This window comes from Bidens hawaiensis, unplaced genomic scaffold (genome assembly GCF_021521415.1).
Source record: "Bidens hawaiensis isolate Kalapana, Puna unplaced genomic scaffold, B.hawaiensis_p1.1 tig00020924_1, whole genome shotgun sequence".
In the NCBI taxonomy this organism is placed as follows: Eukaryota; Viridiplantae; Streptophyta; class Magnoliopsida; order Asterales; family Asteraceae; genus Bidens; species Bidens hawaiensis.
Window position 1 is genome coordinate 343604 of NW_027493233.1, and position 17767 is coordinate 361370.

The window sequence follows — 17767 nt, forward strand, 5'->3', positions numbered from 1 at the left end:
TCATTATATTTTTACCATCTAGTAAGAAACCAGAAATATCAATAACCTTTTTATCGTAAGTTTTCTTCTTATTTTTTCTAATATGAGCTTGTTGTTGTGTTGCGACCTAATGCATGATATAGGGAGTAAATTGCAGCATGTATCCCTGTGGTTATGGGGTGGGAGTTACTTGAGCTCCTTCTTTGAAAAATGAACTGTTTGCGTCCCTATATTGTTGAATTGTATCACTTTGATACCGCCCCGACAACCACATGGACGCAAACACTTCAAAGTAGGGGCCCACGTGATTCCCGACTCAAAACCAAAACGACTCAAACCACAATTTACTTTAAAGCTAATTAAACTTTTTAGTCGAACATCAATGTTGTTGAAACCGGAACGGACCGGCCCGGTTCCGTGCAGTTTGATCGTTTTTAGAGAACGGTTGAAATAGTTTACCATGAAAACAAATATATTTTTGTGAAAAAATGTTTTTTCAGCCCTACCGCCATTTTTGGACGAAAGTTGTTCGGCCGGTGAACCGGTTGTCCGACCGGTTGACCGTCCGATCCGGTTATGAAAACATCGTTTAACAATTTTAACCAGTTTAACTATTAACGGCCATTTATGTTCTTTTAACCGGTTGTTAGTTTTCTCATAAATGACTAAAATACCCCTGATATTTCCTGACGTGGCCCATACCCCTTGTGCCCCATACACACATAAATCTTCCCTCTTTCTTTCACCTCATTCTTCCAAACACCATCTCCCTCCATAATAATAATATTACTCAAATGGGCAGCAGAATTAACAACAACAACAACGGCGGCAGCAACAGCAATAGCAGCAGCAATGGCGTTGACAAAGGCGTTGACTTTGCAAACTATTTCTGCACCTACGCCTTTCTTTACCACCAGAAAGAGATGCTCTCTGACCGTGTTCGTATGGACGCTTATTACAACTCTGTCTTCAACAATAAACATCACTTCATTGGTAAAGTATGTATCTTTACTCATTATTTCCATCATATCTGTCTAGTGACTACTTATTTGCTTGCTGAGTTGCTGTTATATGATATGTTAATTTGGTTTTTGATAATGTCTGTGTATAGGGCCGTCTCCCAGAATCGTTAAATGTTTTTGGGCCAAAGGCGAATAAAGTTTTGAAGAAACACTAAGTGAACCCTGGACAGATTATAGATAATCTGGGGGTTAAGTAATGTTTCCCACGGATGAGGTCCAGCAGAGAAGGTTGTTCTTCAGGGGACCTGCAAAACAGACACCGTAAGCTCGTCACTGAGAAGGGGGGGTTCCTCCTTGTGACCACCCTCCGGCGTGAGAATCAGACTAGATTGCTCTGAATATAAGTGTATATTAAGAGATTGCTAGATAAGATTGAGATATCAGATGATGTCCTTACCATTCCAAGGTGTTGGAGTATTTATAGCCGAGGGTAGGTTTCCAAGCAGGTACAGCCGGCTGAATAGTATTCCTGTTCTACCAACAGTGGACTATGCACAGGCCATGCTGGTTGGTGGATAGGTTACGGCCAACAGTAATAAGGTCGGCTGTATACTGTTCCTTTACTGCCGGCTACGCACTGTTCCACCAACTGTAGGCTGCGCACGTCCCCTCGTAAGGGTTGGTGAGTAGGCAGCGGCTAATAGTGACAAACAGTACTAGAGGGTGCTCCTCCTCGTATTGTTGTCGGTGAGCTGTCACCCTGTGATTGGTTCATGGGCTGCTCTAGTCAATTTGTCTGTTCCGCCCATACGTTAGTAGGTATAGTACGAAAGACCTTCCAGAAGCATACGGACTGGCTCACTTGGGCGGGAGCATTCCCGCCTTGCTCATTCCTTCATGTGACTACTGAAGTAGCTAACACCTTGTGCGTGTAGCCTTGCTGTTAGTGCGGGTAGCCTTCCCTGATGGCTTGTATCCGCAGCTGCGGGAACAGGCGGGGTACTTCACCATTGGGAGGCTTTCCTTGCGGGTACAGCTGGCGTACTGCACGTAAGGTTCTTTGAGCATGGTGGGTCCTGCTGGAGCAGTTGGTCACTGCGCAGACGTCCCTGTTTTAGGTGAGTTTTGCGGGTCCAACTGGGCTCTGCTGGGACCTACCTCTTCAAGTCCCCCCAGTCCAATGTTCTTCTCATGAATTATTAATAAGTGAGGTGAACTTTTGGACTTAGCTAAGGGTTTTGAAAAGGGTTTAGTTTTTAGGTTTTCCGTGGTGATTCTTCCCGCGGTTTTCCTGATGTCACGCAGAAATTCCCGACTTTTCTGCTTGATCTTTGGGTATGAAGCGGGTAGGTTTGTAACCTCCTCGCACATCAGGAGCGTTGAGTCCCATTTGTGTGGATTCTCCATGGGGTCTTGGTAGTTTTCAACATAGTGATCAATTATGCTAAAACCACCAATTCCATCTTGGAGTTTCAAACAATATAGTTCTCGACGTTCCCGTCATGCGGGGATGTTATTCCCGTTTCCGCAAGCATTGCCCAGAAGATCCTTCTTGGTTTGGATTCCCTGCAGAGTGCCAAGTATGTGAAGGGTTTTGCCTTGACACTGTACCCGCACTTGTCTTACGGTTACTTTATTTCCAAGGTATTCCTGGCGTCAATTCCCTGCGGGTGCTAGGTATGTGAAGGGTTTTGCCTTGACACTGTACCCGCGTCCGTCTTACGGTTACTTGGTTGCCAAGGTAAGGGGTATTTTCCCGCTCACTTGAATCTTTTTGAATTTTGAATTTTGAAATTCGAAGAGTTGGTGGAAAGATAGGAACAGTCCAAACATCTGAAACGTCGTGCGACGGTTTCTTCTGACTGTGTCAGGACGTGCAGGAAGTTATGGTGACGTGACAGTACATGGTCATTCCAGACGCTTTTTCAGGCGCGTGGGCGCGATTTTTCAGGCGCGTGGCCGCGAAATTAATGGTATGCGTCCTGTCAACAGCTGTTGCCAGCTTGCTTTTTGCCACGTGTCGTGGTTTCATTGCACCTTCGTTTTCTCTCTCTTCCGCATTAAATTCATCGCATTAATTGCGATTAGTATATAAAGGGGGAGAGGGCTCTTTGTAATCCACACTTTCACCCTTCTCTTCTTCTTCTTAGCGATTTCCGGCAAATACTCACCTTTTCAGGCAAGCATTTTCCCGAAATCGTTTTCTTCTTTCTGCAAGATGTCTTCACGTGATCTCGAGTCTGCAGCCGATGACAAGAGTACTGCTGGCGAGTGCCAGTGTGCTCTGCCCGGCGATCTGTACCGGTATGTTGTCAGGAAGTTCATGCTCGATCCTCTCGAGCCTGAGTTTCCTGAACCCCATCAGACTGTGTACGATGCCCCCAGAGGCAAGATCGGGGTTTATGCAGCATTCTTTGTCTATGGGAATCTTAGGTTCCCATTGACAAAGTTTGTTTACCGTGTCCTTGAGAGGCACGGTGTTCATCTGACCGAGCTGCACCCCATGGCGATCGCCAAGATTCGCCACTTCGAGTGGGTGTGCCGGATTTTGGGCATCGAGCCCCATGTTGACCGCCTGATGACCTTCTACACTTGGAGGTGCATCCAGGGGTGGTATACCCTGACAACCCGTATTAAGGGTTTAAAGATTTGCGCGACCGAGCGCAGTCTTCGCGCGTGGAAGCGGGAGTTCTTCTTTATCTCCGCTCGCGCCATTCCCCTTGCCATGAAGTTTAAGAATGGGCAAGCTCTCCCAAGCCTTCACGCCTCCAACTACCAGGAGGCGGAATGGTTTTCGAGGATATCTCGGATCCAATCTCCGGTTTACCGGTTTGCGGAGTCCGGGATGGTCATGTTGGGGATGAGCCGGGTCTGGAAGGCGGCGGACGTGCAGAAGGTTCCGATCGTCCTTGAATACGGTTCGAACTCTGTTCCTTACAGTATGCTTTCTTTCCTTTTGTTGATTTTAAATTTCTTCTAACTTTTTCTCTGTTTATTTCAGAGGGGAACAACCTGAAGTCGCTCCTTAACCCGCGGGAGGCTGACGTTCCCGTACGGATGGGTACTCGCGCTCTTGACGAGAACGAGTTGCCCATCCTCGAACAAACTGCGGATCGGTTCGTGGAGGTCTATCCGCTAGGCCATGAGATCCTTAGCGCCAGGCGGCCAGGTAAGGCGCTCTTCAACCCTCGACCCCTCAATGTTGAAACCTCTGCTGGAATTCCTCTAATTGTCTGTTCTGATGAGGAATCCGCAGATGGTCCTCCGTTGGTGCGGAAGAAGAAGGCTGCCGGCGGGAAGGGAAAGGAGAAGGTGGCCTCCACTGTCGATCCGGTGCCTCTGTCTGACTCAGAGACTGAGAGCGAGGAGGTGGCGGGGAATCCCGGTGGTGATAAGACCACGGCTCCGGAGGTTGCGACTGTCACCTCCGGAGAGCCCACGAAGACGACGGTGACCGGCGCAAAGAGGCCGGCTCCATCGGGTTCATCCCCGCCCGTTCGTACTTTCAGGCTCAAGAAAACCCGTAAGTACAACTTCCTTCAGCTTTTATCTTCATAGCTTTATCCTTTTTAACACTTTTCTTCTTTACGCAGGCGTGGATGTTGACGCATTCCAGGGTGAAGGGCCGAGTAGTACCTCTCCGCCAATGACGGTAGGCTTGGTCAGCCTACCTGAGGCGTCGACCCAGGCGCCTGCGCCTGCTTCCGCTGGATCAGTTGCTCACTCCTTTGAGCCGACTGTTCCAGTCGAGATGACATCACCGCCGGCCGTGAGTTCGATTTTTACAGCATCATTCACCGAGCCGGCGGTTACCATTGCTGCGGATTCCGCGGCAGCGACCGCGGCGGCGACCACTGCGGCTGCTACCATGCCCCCGCCCTCGGCCACGGCGGCCGGTCCCTCAGGTACGCATGGGGCTTCCCGCCAATCTTTGCCACCTTCCCATCTGCCTGACCTCTTGGATGGATTTCGTTTGGGTTCAGGTGATGGGTTCGGCGGCTATCGGCCTGTTATTGACCCTACAGGTGCGTAGGGTTCCTTTGGCCCTTTTTCACATATATTTTTTATCATCTTTTCCTAACTGCTTTTTGTTTTCTGCAGTGTCGGATTCCAATGAAGTGTATGTTCCGCGATGGAACATACGCCGAGGAACAACCCTTCGTACCCCTGTGGAGTGCGTGGAATGGGCTCGTCACGCTGCTCCCAGTGGTGCGTTGGGGGAAGCCATGGCTAGCTACCAAGAGGGTAGGCTAAGCAATGAGCTTCGGGTTCTCCTCGCCCGGATGCAGCCGCGCGTCGAGCTGCTTTGTCGTGAAAACGACAAGTTAAAAGCAGCTCGCGCTAAAGAAGTAGCTCAGGCGCGGGCTATCCGGGAGGAGAACCAAAAACTCTCCGCAGCGGCTGCGGAGAAGGAGAAGGCCTTCAAGGCCCTTGAGGTTGAAGTTCAGGCTCGACTCGAGGCCCGTTCCAAGGCTGCCCAAGCTGTTAATGAACAGCTTCGGCTGGCTAAGGAAACTGCGAGGAACGCAACCGAGAGGGCCACCAAGGCTGAAGCTGTTGCTGAGCCTCTACGCGTGGAGAATGAAGAGCTTAAAGCAAAATTAGAGGCTCTCCAGCAGGCTCATGATGCCTTGGCAATGGAGGATGCTAAGAAGCTTCAAGAAATCCTGGACCAGAGGGGGGTGCTTGACCATACCGAGCGTAAGCTAAAGGGCGTCGAAGAGGCTGCGGCTAAAGAGGTGTTGCTTGCCAACCTCAACAAGAGTGAAGCCGAACGCGCCCGTAACGAAGCTCAAGCTGCCCTCCAAGAAGCTCTGGATGCCAAGGAATGGCTTCTTCGAGAAGCGTTGTCTCAGGTATGTTTTCATGTCTTTACGCTTTTCTTTGTAAATAGAAAAGGTTTCACTTGTATATTTTCTTTTGTAGGTTGTGCATCGGGTCTTCTCAGAGACATCTTACGACGATGCTATGAGCGCAGCCCTCAACGCTTCTCACGAGGATGGGGAAAAGGCCGGCTTTCTGCTTGGTCTAGGGTTCGTTGAGAAAGGCATCCCGCCTTCCAACTTCCCTTTATTCAATGTAGATACCGAAGCTGTATACGACCAAGCAGTAAATCAATACGCCGCCTTCCCGCATCCAGTGGTGGAGAAGGTGAATGAAGTTGCTGCTGCTGATGACGGGCTAGCTATCCTCAGAGCTTTCCTTGAACTGCCACGCTCTACTGATGGGGCTGGTCCAAGTGGAAGTGGCCCTGAAGCCTGATCCTGAAGATCCCTTCCCGCTGCTAGGATAGATATAGTTGTATAGATTTACTCTTGTAGGCGGGTAGTTACCCGGCCATTCTTGTAACGAATATTTATGAAATATAAATCTTTTGTGCGGGTAAGACCGTTTCTTTTATTGGATTCCTTGCTTTATAAACGTTATATGACTTGCATATTTTAGTTTAAATTAGCAATTTTCCAAGTGTTTAGAATAAGTTAACCTTTGAACGTGGTAGATAGGTGTGAAGTTTTGCTTCCTCTTCGTGATTGTGCGGGTAGGACCGTCACTTACACGTAGTAGGATGGCTAAACTTTACCATCTGACCTGCGTGTAGGTTTTCCTCATCTTTTGAGGATAAGTTAACCTTTGAACGTGGAAGATAGGTGTGAAGTTTTGCTTCCTCTTCCGTGATTGTGCGGGTAAGACCGTCACTTGCACGTAGTAGGATGGCTAAACTTTACCATCTGACCTGCGTGTAGGTTTTCCTCATCTTTTGAGGATAAGTTAACCTTTGAACGTGGTAGATAGGTGTGAAGTTTTGCTTCCTCTTCCGTGATTGTGCGGGTAAGACCGTCACTTGCACGTAGTAGGATGGCTAAACTTTACCATCTGACCTGCGTGTAGGTTTTCCTTATCCTTTTTAGGATAACCTTTGAACGTGGTAGATGATAGGTTGAAGTTTTGCTTCCTTGTTCGTGATTGTGCGGGTAGGACCGTCACTTGCACTTACAAGGATGGCTAAACTTTACTTACATCTGACCTGCGTGTAGGTTTTCCTTATTTTTAACGTGTTTATGCGGGTTTTGCCGCCTTCCACACGTAACGACTTACTTCTTCCCCATTCATGCGGTGAATACCGGCACCAGTGTGGGAAGTTCGTAAGTATAAAGGTAAAGTTAACACATTATGAAAGGAGAATCATTTCCATTAGAAGTGGCTCTAGGCCTTTTCTTTACAAGTTTTGGAATTGATCTACATATAACATTTGCGTAATTGAGCTCCATTCCATGTTCTTGGGATGGGAGTGCCATCGAGCCTTTCGAGCCGGTATGCGCCCTTTCCCAGGACTTCTTTGATAATGTATGGCCCTTCCCAGACCGGGGCCAGCTTTCCTGGGCGTTCTTGGTTCGAAGCCTCGTTGTTACGCAGTATGTAGTCTCCTATTTTGAAGTTGCAGAGTTTTACCCGCGTGTTGTAGTACTGTCGCTTGTAGTTCTCTTCACGCACTGCGGCTAAGTCTCTGCGTTCCTCGGTTAGCATAAGGTCTAACCGTCTTTCCGCATCATTGTCTTCTGGCTGAATCAAGACCCTTGGTGAGGGTAAACCAATCTCGACTGGGACCATGGCTTCAGTGCCATAAGTGAGGCTGAACGGGGTTTCTCCCGTACTGGCCTTCTTCAGCGTTCTGTTTGCCCAAAGGAAGTGCGGAAGCTCGTCCACCCAACCGGATCTGTGTTCCAAGAGTCTTTTCTTGATGCCTTCGACGATGCTCTTGTTTGCTCTTTCCACCTCACCATTACCTTGCGGGTGTGCCACTGAGGTAAAGGTGTGGGTGATTTGAAGTTCTTTCAGCCATTGTTGTAGCTTCTTGTCAGCAAAGTTGGTGCCGTTATCGCTCACCAAATTCTGTGGAAGTCCAAAACGACAAATAATAAATTCCCAAATAAATTTTTTGATATGTTTTGCGGTTGTTTGGGCTAGAGGTTTTGCTTCTATCCACTTGGTGAAGTAGTCGATGGCTACCACAAGGAACTGAACATTTCCTGCTGCTGTAGGAAATGGGCCTGTCACATCGATGGCCCACTTCTGAAATGGCCATGAAGAAGTGACTGGAACAAGTTCATTCTTCGGGCGGTGCGTGTTGGGTGCGTAAAGCTGGCAAGACCTGCATTTTCTGATGTATGCCAGTGCATCCGTATGCATCCCCGGCCAAAAGTATCCCGCGTTGTTTAGCTTGGCAACAACCGCGCGGGGACCTGCGTGTACTCCACAGATGCCTTCGTGTACTTCCCTTAGGAGGTAGTCAGCATCTTGGTTGTCCACGCATCTTAAGAGTGGGCCAAGAAAGTTACGTCTGTAAAGGATGTCATCGATGAGTTGATAATTCAGTGCTTTACAGCGTAGTTTTCTTGCCTGTGTTTTGGACTCCGGTAGTGTACCTGCCGCAAGGTATTTTATTATTGGTGTCATCCACGTTTCCGTGCCTGTTTGGATGACACAAATTTCCTTGTGCGGGACCGATGGTGTCTGGAGAAGTTCAATGCGGATATCCTTTCCTAAGTGGGTGAAGGCTAATGATGCAAGCTTGCTTAACGCATCCGCAGATTTGTTTTCACTTCGCTTGACGTGTATGACTTTGCAGTCATTGAAATCGCGCATAAGGGATTTTGCTTGTGCGAGGTACAGGGCCATTGTGTCGTTCACGGCCGTGTACGTCCCGTTGATTTGATTAGCTACCAACATGGAATCCACGTGGGCTTCCAAGTTTTTCACCCCCATCTTACGCGCAATTCTCAGCCCAGCCAAGAATGCCTCATATTCGGCTTCGTTATTCGTACTTGGAAAATCCAGTCGAATAGCGTAAGTGTATTCTTGGCCTGCTGGGTTGGTTAGCTTTAGCCCTGCGCCTGAACCTTCGTTACTGGCTGCTCCATCAGTGTAGAGTCGCCAGACATCATTGATGTCTTGTGCTGGAGAGGGTTGAGCCTCTTCCTGGCACTCTTTTTCCCGCGATGTAGGCACTTCCGCAATAAAGTCGGCCAGAACCTGGCCTTTTATGGCTGGTCTTGGCTTATACTTTATCGCGTATTCCCCCAACTCAATTGCCCATTTGGCTAGGCGTCCCGATAACTCGGGTTTGCCTAGAACGTTTGCAAGTTTGAAGTTTGAGAGAATGGTGATTGGGTGACCCTGGAAATATCGTCTTAGCCTGCGTGAAGCGTGTATTAGTGCTAAGACTAATTTTTCTAGGGTAGAGTACCGGGTTTCTACGTCTGTTAGGACACGGCTAACATAGTAGATAGGCATCTGGATGCCTTTTCGTTCTACTAGCAGGACTGCCCCGGTTGCTCTATCAGTTGCGGAAAGGTATAGGATTAATTCCTCTCCCGCTTTTGGTGCTGTCAGCGTTGGGAGTTCGATCAAGCGTGACCGAATCTCCTGAAAAGCTGCTTCCGTTTCAGGTGTCCAGCGGAAGTGCGTTTTCTTTAAACAGTTTCTCAATGTTGACACGAATGGAAACGACTTATCCGCGTGGTTTGCCAAAAAGCGATTAAGTGCCACTAATCGTCCATTAAGTGTCTGAGCCTGTTTGATGGTAGTAGGTGATTCCATTTTGATAATGGCTTCGACCTTTTCAGGGTTCGCTCTGAAGCCATCTTTAGTGACGATGACCCCCAAGAACTTCCCTTCTTCCATTCCAAAGGCACACTTGCTCGGGTTGAGCTTCATGTTTATCTTCCTGAGCGTGTTGAAAGTTTCTTCGATGTCTTTCAACATCGCTTCTGGGTCAGGGCTTTTGATGACCAAGTCATCCATGTAGACTTCCAAGTTCCTCCCAATTTGGGAATGAAACTCTTTGTCCATCAGACGTTGGTATGTGGACCCGGCATTCTTAAGTCCGAATGGCATCATTTGATAACAAAATGTGCCATCGGGCGTCCGAAAAGCGGTTTTGTCCTGATCATCAACGGCCATGTGGATTTGATGGTACCCCTTATACGCATCCAGGAAGCATTTAAGGCGGAATGGTGTCAACGAATCCACCTTAAGATCAATTTCAGGTAACGGATAACAATCTTTGGGGCATGCTTTGTTCAAATCTTTGAAATCTATGCACATGCGCCATTGTTTGTCATTCTTCGGTACCATAACGGGATTTGCAACCCAAGTTTGATATCTACTAACGCGTACGATGCCTGCGTCAAGGAGTTCCTTGACTTGGGTTCTACACGAGTTAGTTTGTTCTGGCCCCATTACTCTGCGCTTTTGTACGATCGGCGTGACAGCCGGATCGCATTTGAGCTTATGCTCTGCCTTACCCCGGGGTACACCAGTCATGTCAGCTGGTGTCCACGCGAAGATGTCGGCGTTCCTTTGTAACAAGCGCTTAAGTAAGGTGCGTGTGGGATCAACAATTGTTGGGCCAATGGTGACGGCCTGGTCCGGGTACTTGCCGTTGAAGGCCCATCTTTCTGGTTCGGTGATGGTTGGTTTAGCCATCTTTGGTTTGGGTTTAGATGAGACAGATGCGATGCATACCTGGGGAATGCCGGTGATCATCGCTACACCTTCAGCTGTTGGCCATCCCATCATGCCGTGGACTGAGGATACCACGGCGTTGAATCTTGCCATCCCGTCTCTCCCGAAGAGAATGTCGTATGTGTGGTGTGGCTTCCTCATCACGACAAAGTCCACATCTTCAGTGCGGGAGTGCTTCCCATCCGTAAGAGTGACAGGGAAAGATAGGATACCCAGGGGGGTGTTTGTGCTGCCATCAAACCCTTCCATCGATGCGCAGATCGTTTCCAGGCGTTTCTTGTCTTCGTCATCAAGCTTGTCGAAGAACTGCCTGTACATCACCGTCGACGATGCGCCGTTGTCAGCAAGAGTGCGGGAGGTGATGTAGTGCCCCAGCTGGCTTTTGATGACGATAGGGCCTTCTTTGCTGGGTCCTCCTGGCACTCGCGTGAAGCGCACCTCAGCTTCCTTCCACGCACATGGTTCTGGCGTTCGCCTTTTTCTTCCTCTGATGCTACCATGAACCATGTTGATGCTGATGTCAACGGGCTTTCGTCCGTTGCCTCGGTACCGGTTGTCGTTCCGTCCTCCCTTCTTGATTGATGCCACCAGGTGTGCCAGTCTTCCATCCTTGACGAATGCTTCAATAATATCCTTCAAGGATGTACACTCTTCCGTACCGTGACCTTTTGTCCCGTGGATGTCACAGGATTTGCTCTGATCCGCATTAGGTCGGTGCCGGATCACTGGAGCTTTTGGCCACGGTAGCTTTTCAGTGGCAAATATCTCCGTGACGCTTTTGGTGAGTGGCGTCCACCGGTGCTTTTGGCTTGAAGGGTGTGTGCGATCTCTTCCGCCGACAAGAGGGCGAGAGCTGGATGAGGTGTCAAAGTTTACCCTTGACTGCCAGATACCTAGCTTCCTCTTTTTGTTCTGCCGGGCGATCCGGACATTGTTCTCTCTTGTCCTCTGCGTGTAGAGGTGTGTACTCTGGGGAAGGTCCCTTCCCAGTTGCTTCTCCGTCTCGGCAAAGCGCTTGGCCGCCGTCATGATGGCATCCCATGTTGATGGCATGCCATCCTTACCCGTCAATGTGCGGATAAGCTCCGGGTATTCGGCGCCTTGGATGAAAGCGGCGCGAACAAGATCTTCACTTACGTTGCCGAGACTTAGCTTTTTGGAGTTGAAGCGGGTGATGAAGTCTAATAAAGATTCATCCTCCTCTCTAACGCAGTTGAGGATCGTCCACTGTTCCTCAGTGTATTTCCTCTGTTGGCTGAAGTGCTGGCTGAACTTGTTCTGAAAGTCCGCCCAGTCATATATGTGGTGGACCGGCAAACGATCGAACCATGCCCTGGCTACTCCAACTAGAGTCATCTGGAACATATAACACCACGTGGGTTCCGTCCAGTTACTGACGGTTGCCCCCGCAATGAATCTGTTCAGGTGGTCGTCTGGGTCGGATAGACCATCATAAGTGCCAATGTTAGACATTTGTTTGGCACTTCTCGGGGCGATTGCTTCCGCAATGTCCCTTGCAAACTTTGACTGTCCTGCATTTGTAGCAGTTGGCCTAAAGGTTTTTGAGAAGTCACGCGGGTTTCTCTCCGCATTTGTTGGTTTAAAAGCTTCCCCAAAATTCCTTTTTGGCTGGAAGTCCGTTTCCTTACGCTTCCCTTTCGCCTTATGGCGAGGGTTTGCGTCGGTATCGGATTCTTCTCTTTCCTCGTCTGAGTACTCGCACTCGCTGTTCATGTTGAGCTGTTGGCGAGTACTGCCGAATTCGTCAGCCTGTTGAACTGAACGCAAGCGTTCATCCAATTCAGCTTGGAACTCTCTTTGGCGTGCTTCGGCCCACGCCTTCACTTGATCTAGTGTTTGGCGAGGGGCCCTCGTTCGTTTTTCCAACTGGGCATCAGTGAACCCCAGTGGAATATTTACTGCACTTGCCCCGGCTTGGGTAGTCGGGGTAGTGTTCGTAAGATTTGTGTAACCGCCGGTGTTCCCCCCAGTTGCTGGGGTTGTGGTTACCGGGGTTTCTTGGTCGGTTACTGGCCTTGGGACCGGAGTAACGTTAACCATTTCTTCAGAAATTTTGAAAAAACTAAATTAGTTCTAGCTTTTATGCACGGATGGCGCCAATGAAGAAACACTAAGTGAACCCTGGACAGATTATAGATAATCTGGGGGTTAAGTAATGTTTCCCATGGATGAGGTCCAGCAGAGAAGGTTGTTCTTCAGGGGACCTGCAAAACAGACACCGTAAGCTCGTCACTGAGAAGGGGGGGTTCCTCCTTGTGACCACCCTCCGGCGTGAGAATCAGACTAGATTGCTCTGAATATAAGTGTATATTAAGAGATTGCTAGATAAGATTGAGATATCAGATGATGTCCTTACCATTCCAAGGTGTTGGAGTATTTATAGCCGAGGGTAGGTTTCCAAGCAGGTACAGCCGGCTGAATAGTATTCCTGTTCTACCAACAGTGGACTATGCACAGGCCATGCTGGTTGGTGGATAGGTTACGGCCAACAGTAATAAGGTCGGCTGTATACTGTTCCTTTACTGCCGGCTACGCACTGTTCCACCAACTGTAGGCTGCGCACGTCCCCTCGTAAGGGTTGGTGAGTAGGCAGCGGCTAATAGTGACAAACAGTACTAGAGGGTGCTCCTCCTCGTATTGTTGTCGGTGAGCTGTCACCCTGTGATTGGTTCATGGGCTGCTCTGGTCAATTTGTCTGTTCCGCCCATACCTTAGTAGGTATAGTACGAAAGACCTTCCAGAAGCATACAGACTGGCTCACTTGGGCGGGAGCATTCCCGCCTTGCTCATTCCTTCATGTGACTACTGAAGTAGCTAACACCTTGTGCGTGTAGCCTTGCTGTTAGTGCGGGTAGCCTTCCCTGATGGCTTGTATCCGCAGCTGCGGGAACAGGCGGGGTACTTCACCATTGGGAGGCTTTCCTTGCGGGTACAGCTGGCGTACTGCGCGTAAGGTTCTTTGAGCATGGTGGGTCCTGCTGGAGCAGTTGGTCACTGCGCAGACGTCCCTGTTTTAGGTGAGTCTTGCGGGTCCAACTGGGCTCTGCTGGGACCTACCTCTTCAAGTTTGAGCCTTAAATTTTTTATTTTTTTTATTGAATATCAAGTCAAAATAAGATGTAGTTTTATCTTATCGATAAAAACATCCAAACGATTTACAATGAAGTGACAGATAAGCAAGCTGCCCCTAAAATTAGTTGGGAGAATACAAATTTTATTCAAAAAAAATATGTATAATTAAAAAAAAATTAAAAATCCGGGCCTATTGGCAGTGGCGAAGCTTGGAAGAAAACACCGGGGAGGTGGGCTCAAATTGTCGGCCGAAAACGGGTATATTCACATTACGTATACATTTTTTTGGCCGAAAAACGAGCTAATTTAGACTACTAAGCAAAAAAAGAGGGGGCCCGGGCCCACCCCTCTGCCTCTCAATAAGCTTTGTCCATGCCTATCGGGTTGTCGGGCCACATTGGAAAGGACAGGAGCTTATTATTCTAGGAGTACCTTTTTAGCATTGACGAAGCTTAGTGAGCGCCCAGGGTCCCCCCCTTGTTTTTTTGCGCACTAGTGTAAATTTACCCGTCTTCGACCGAAAATCTGAGCCCCCCCCCATTTATGAATTTGTCAATACATTTTGAGTTTGTACCCCCCCCCCTCCCCGGCGCGAATGTATTAGGTTTTAATATACTTAAATACTTAAAAGATTTATTTTTTAAAGAGTATAGCATAGATATTTTTATTTTGTCTAAATGTACTACACATGGATACTCTATATACACATGTATATGTAAAAGTGCAATTTTGTTTTACCTTTTTATAAATGATTAAAGAGAGAGGTGATAAGATTAAAGAAAAAGTCGTAAGTGATAGGGGTGTAAATAAGCTGAGCCGAGCCCGGGCTCGGTTAGGCTCGAGCTAGGCTTGCGTAAGTTAAAGAGGGCTCAAGCTCAAGCTCAACTTGTTTCAATCTGTCTTTCTAAAGCTCTAGCTTGGCTTGGGCTCGGTTCGTTTATTATTTGTTAAATTTTATCATTTATATATTTTTATAATGGTTTGCATATATAATTGTACTTTTATATATGATATATTTTATTTCTTCCATTTTATCATATGCTTATATATAATAATAGTTGTTATATAAATTTATTAAATACACGTTATATAAATAAAAAGCTTATTTAGGCTCGCGAGTCAACTTGAGTTCGATATATGAAGCTCGGGCTTGAGTCTTTGGCGAGCCGATCTCGAGTAGCTCACTAGCTGCTATATGATAGTGTGAAAATGGTCTCGAGTAACTCGTTTCCACCCCTTAGGGTCCTAGACAAACACCACTCGACATCATAAGGTTTTCATGAAGTCAAATCAAGTTTACACACCAAAACATGCCACATTATACAAGCTATATGATAGGGTGAAAAATGGTCATACGGGTTGTATGACTTGGTCAATGATCACATCCATCTTTTATTTGCCAGTTAGAAACATCATACGAGTCGTATGATTTGCCACTCATACGATCCGTGTGTTCATTTCTTCTTTGTCATGATGCCCATATGAACATTGTTACATGTCATATTGTCATGCATTAGATTTTAAGATGTTAAAGGTTTATATTCAAAGAATTAAATATGATTGACCTTTTGTGTAAATGCAAATAGCATGTACACTATACTAACGTGACTCTACTCCACACACCAGAGCCTGTCACATCATACGTATGATAGCGCGAAGAATGGTCATACGAGTCAAATTATTATGACTATCTTCGATTTTAATTTTATGCTATCTTTGATTCTTTAGACCAATGTGTTTGATGCAACCTTCAAACCACAAATTATTATGTAGCTTTCTTATGATAATAAGCTTTAAATTTGTGTTGGAATATTTGAAACTGGAACTAAAATGGTTATTATTCCATGGTGAAGACCGTGTTGGATGTAGGAACAGGCAGTGGCATTTTAGCAATTTGGTCAGCTCAAGCAGGGGCAAAGAAGGTATATGCAGTTGAAGCTACTAAAATGGCTGACCACGCGCGCGAGCTTGTGAAAGCAAACAACCTTCATGATGTCGTTGAAGTGATCGAGGGCTCGATTGAAGACATAACTTTGCCTGAAAAAGGTTAATATCATATAATTATATATATTTTTTACTTATTTTTTTTTCATTTTATAATATTGAATACTTATGAACTATAATTAATGAACAGTTGATGTAATAATATCCGAGTGGATGGGATATTTTCTTCCGCGTGAATCCATGTTCGATTCGGTTATTTGTGCCCGTGATCGATGGCTGAAACCTACTGGAGTTATGTAAGTAATTTTACAAATTTTCATATTTTATAAATGTTAGATATTGTCGTTAGGGTATGCATGGGTCGGTTTTTGGCTAAAAACGAACCAAAAACCGAAATTTTTTTTGAAAACTGTTCGGTTTCGGTTTAACCATTTGAGCTTGAATTTTTTGGTTATTTTTGGTTACGGATCGGTTTTAATTTGCAGGTATCCAAGCCATGCTCGTATGTGGTTGGCACCGATTAGGTCCGGATTAGCGGATCATAAAATGAGTGATTATGAAGGAAGTATGGACGATTGGCGCAGTTTCGTTACCGAAACCAAATCTGATTACGGCGTTGATATGAGTGTTTTAACAAAACCGTTTTCTGAAGAGCAAAAAAAGTACTACTTGCAGGTTGGAAAGTGGAACTTTTAAAAAAAAATCTGTTTAATTAAATAATTTTTAAACATTTTTTGAAAATGATCTTGATGGTGTAGAATTCAGTGTGGAATAACCTTCATCCAAATCAAGTAGTTGGAACTGCTGCAATTTTAAAGGAGATTGATTGTTTAAACGGTTACCGTTGAAGACATCCTTAAAGTAGAAGCTAGCGTTTCGTCAACAGTTATTAAAGAGGATACGAGGTTATGCGGTTTTGGTGGCTGGTTTGATGTTCATTTTAAAGTGAGTATTTTTCATTCGTCTTCAATGATCAATAAACCGATTTTTATATAATTAATATTTATGATTATAGGGAAGAAAGGAGAATCCTGCTGAGTGTGAAGTTGAGTTGACCATGGCTCCGAGCGTCGATGACGGTACACATTGGGGTCAACAGGTTAGAGAATAAAATTATTCATTTTTCCAGTCTTTAAAATTAAAAAAAAAAAATTATTCATTTCTCATGATATTTAGTTACGAATATAGACCGAAAAAACATATGCACAAATTAGTTTAATTAAAAAACTTTTAAATGTTTTTAACATACACATTTGTAAATAAAATTTGCAACAAAGAATTATGAATCACTGATAAAAAAAATATATAAATAATTTGGCTTTGTTTTTTTATGCAGGTCTTCCTTTTGCATCCTCCTGTTCGAGTAACCGAGGGGAATGAGATTGTTGTTGACTTTTCAATGACTCGATCTGAAGAAAATCATCGGTTAATGAACGTTGATCTCAGCTATGAAATTAAGTTGTCGTCTGGTAAGACACAGCCACCTGTCAGAAACAAGTTCTATATAGAATGAAGCCGAACAAAACGACTACAACATTTCAAAGGTTGGTTATGACATTATACTTTAAAAGACTGAATTAATTTATGATGAAACCAGCATGAAAAATGTTATTTTTTCATGTAAGTTATGTTGTATGATATCAGGTATTTTTGTTTTCGATGCTTTTGCTTGATGTAAAACTCCGAGTTAGTTGTAAACCTTTAATGTCATATGAGGGTATTTTTGTCTTTTTACCACCTATCACCGCCAGAGCATACCCGGCCACCATTTGATAACATGATTCTTTATGGAACTCAAAACTTAATTTTGTCGGTGGTACAATTTATGAGGGTATTTTTGTCTTTTCACCACCTATCGCTGCCAGAGCGCACCTGACCTCCAGTCGTTATGATTCTTGATCGAACTCAAATCTTAATTTGATATGTGGTACATTTTAATGTATTAAGTGATTTTAAAATGATTGATTGATATGATATGGCTTTTAAAATGATTTATTTTTACAGGTCGGGTTGTTTCTGAAACCGGAACCGAAATACCAGGTCAAAACTCGACCCGACCCTACACAAAACTTGAAAAATGAACACACAGCTTGAAAAGTTGAAATGATAAATTGATAATAAGTCTTTTTTGTGGCCCAATAGAGAATTCTATAAGCACTAGCCCAACAATTCTATTTTCAAGAGAATTATTGTGTGTGCAGATTTAAATCATTGAAAATTCAATAAAACCAATTAACTGGTGAACAGTTAAATCACTGAAAATT

The 17767-nt window shown here is 45.7% G+C and overlaps 1 pseudogene; it reads left to right on the top strand.

Annotated features, from left to right (window-relative positions):
• The first annotated feature begins 773 nt into the window (after nucleotides 1–773).
• LOC143562302 (protein arginine N-methyltransferase PRMT10-like) lies at nucleotides 774–17427 on the top strand (annotated as a pseudogene).
• The last annotated feature ends 340 nt before the right edge of the window (nucleotides 17428–17767 follow it).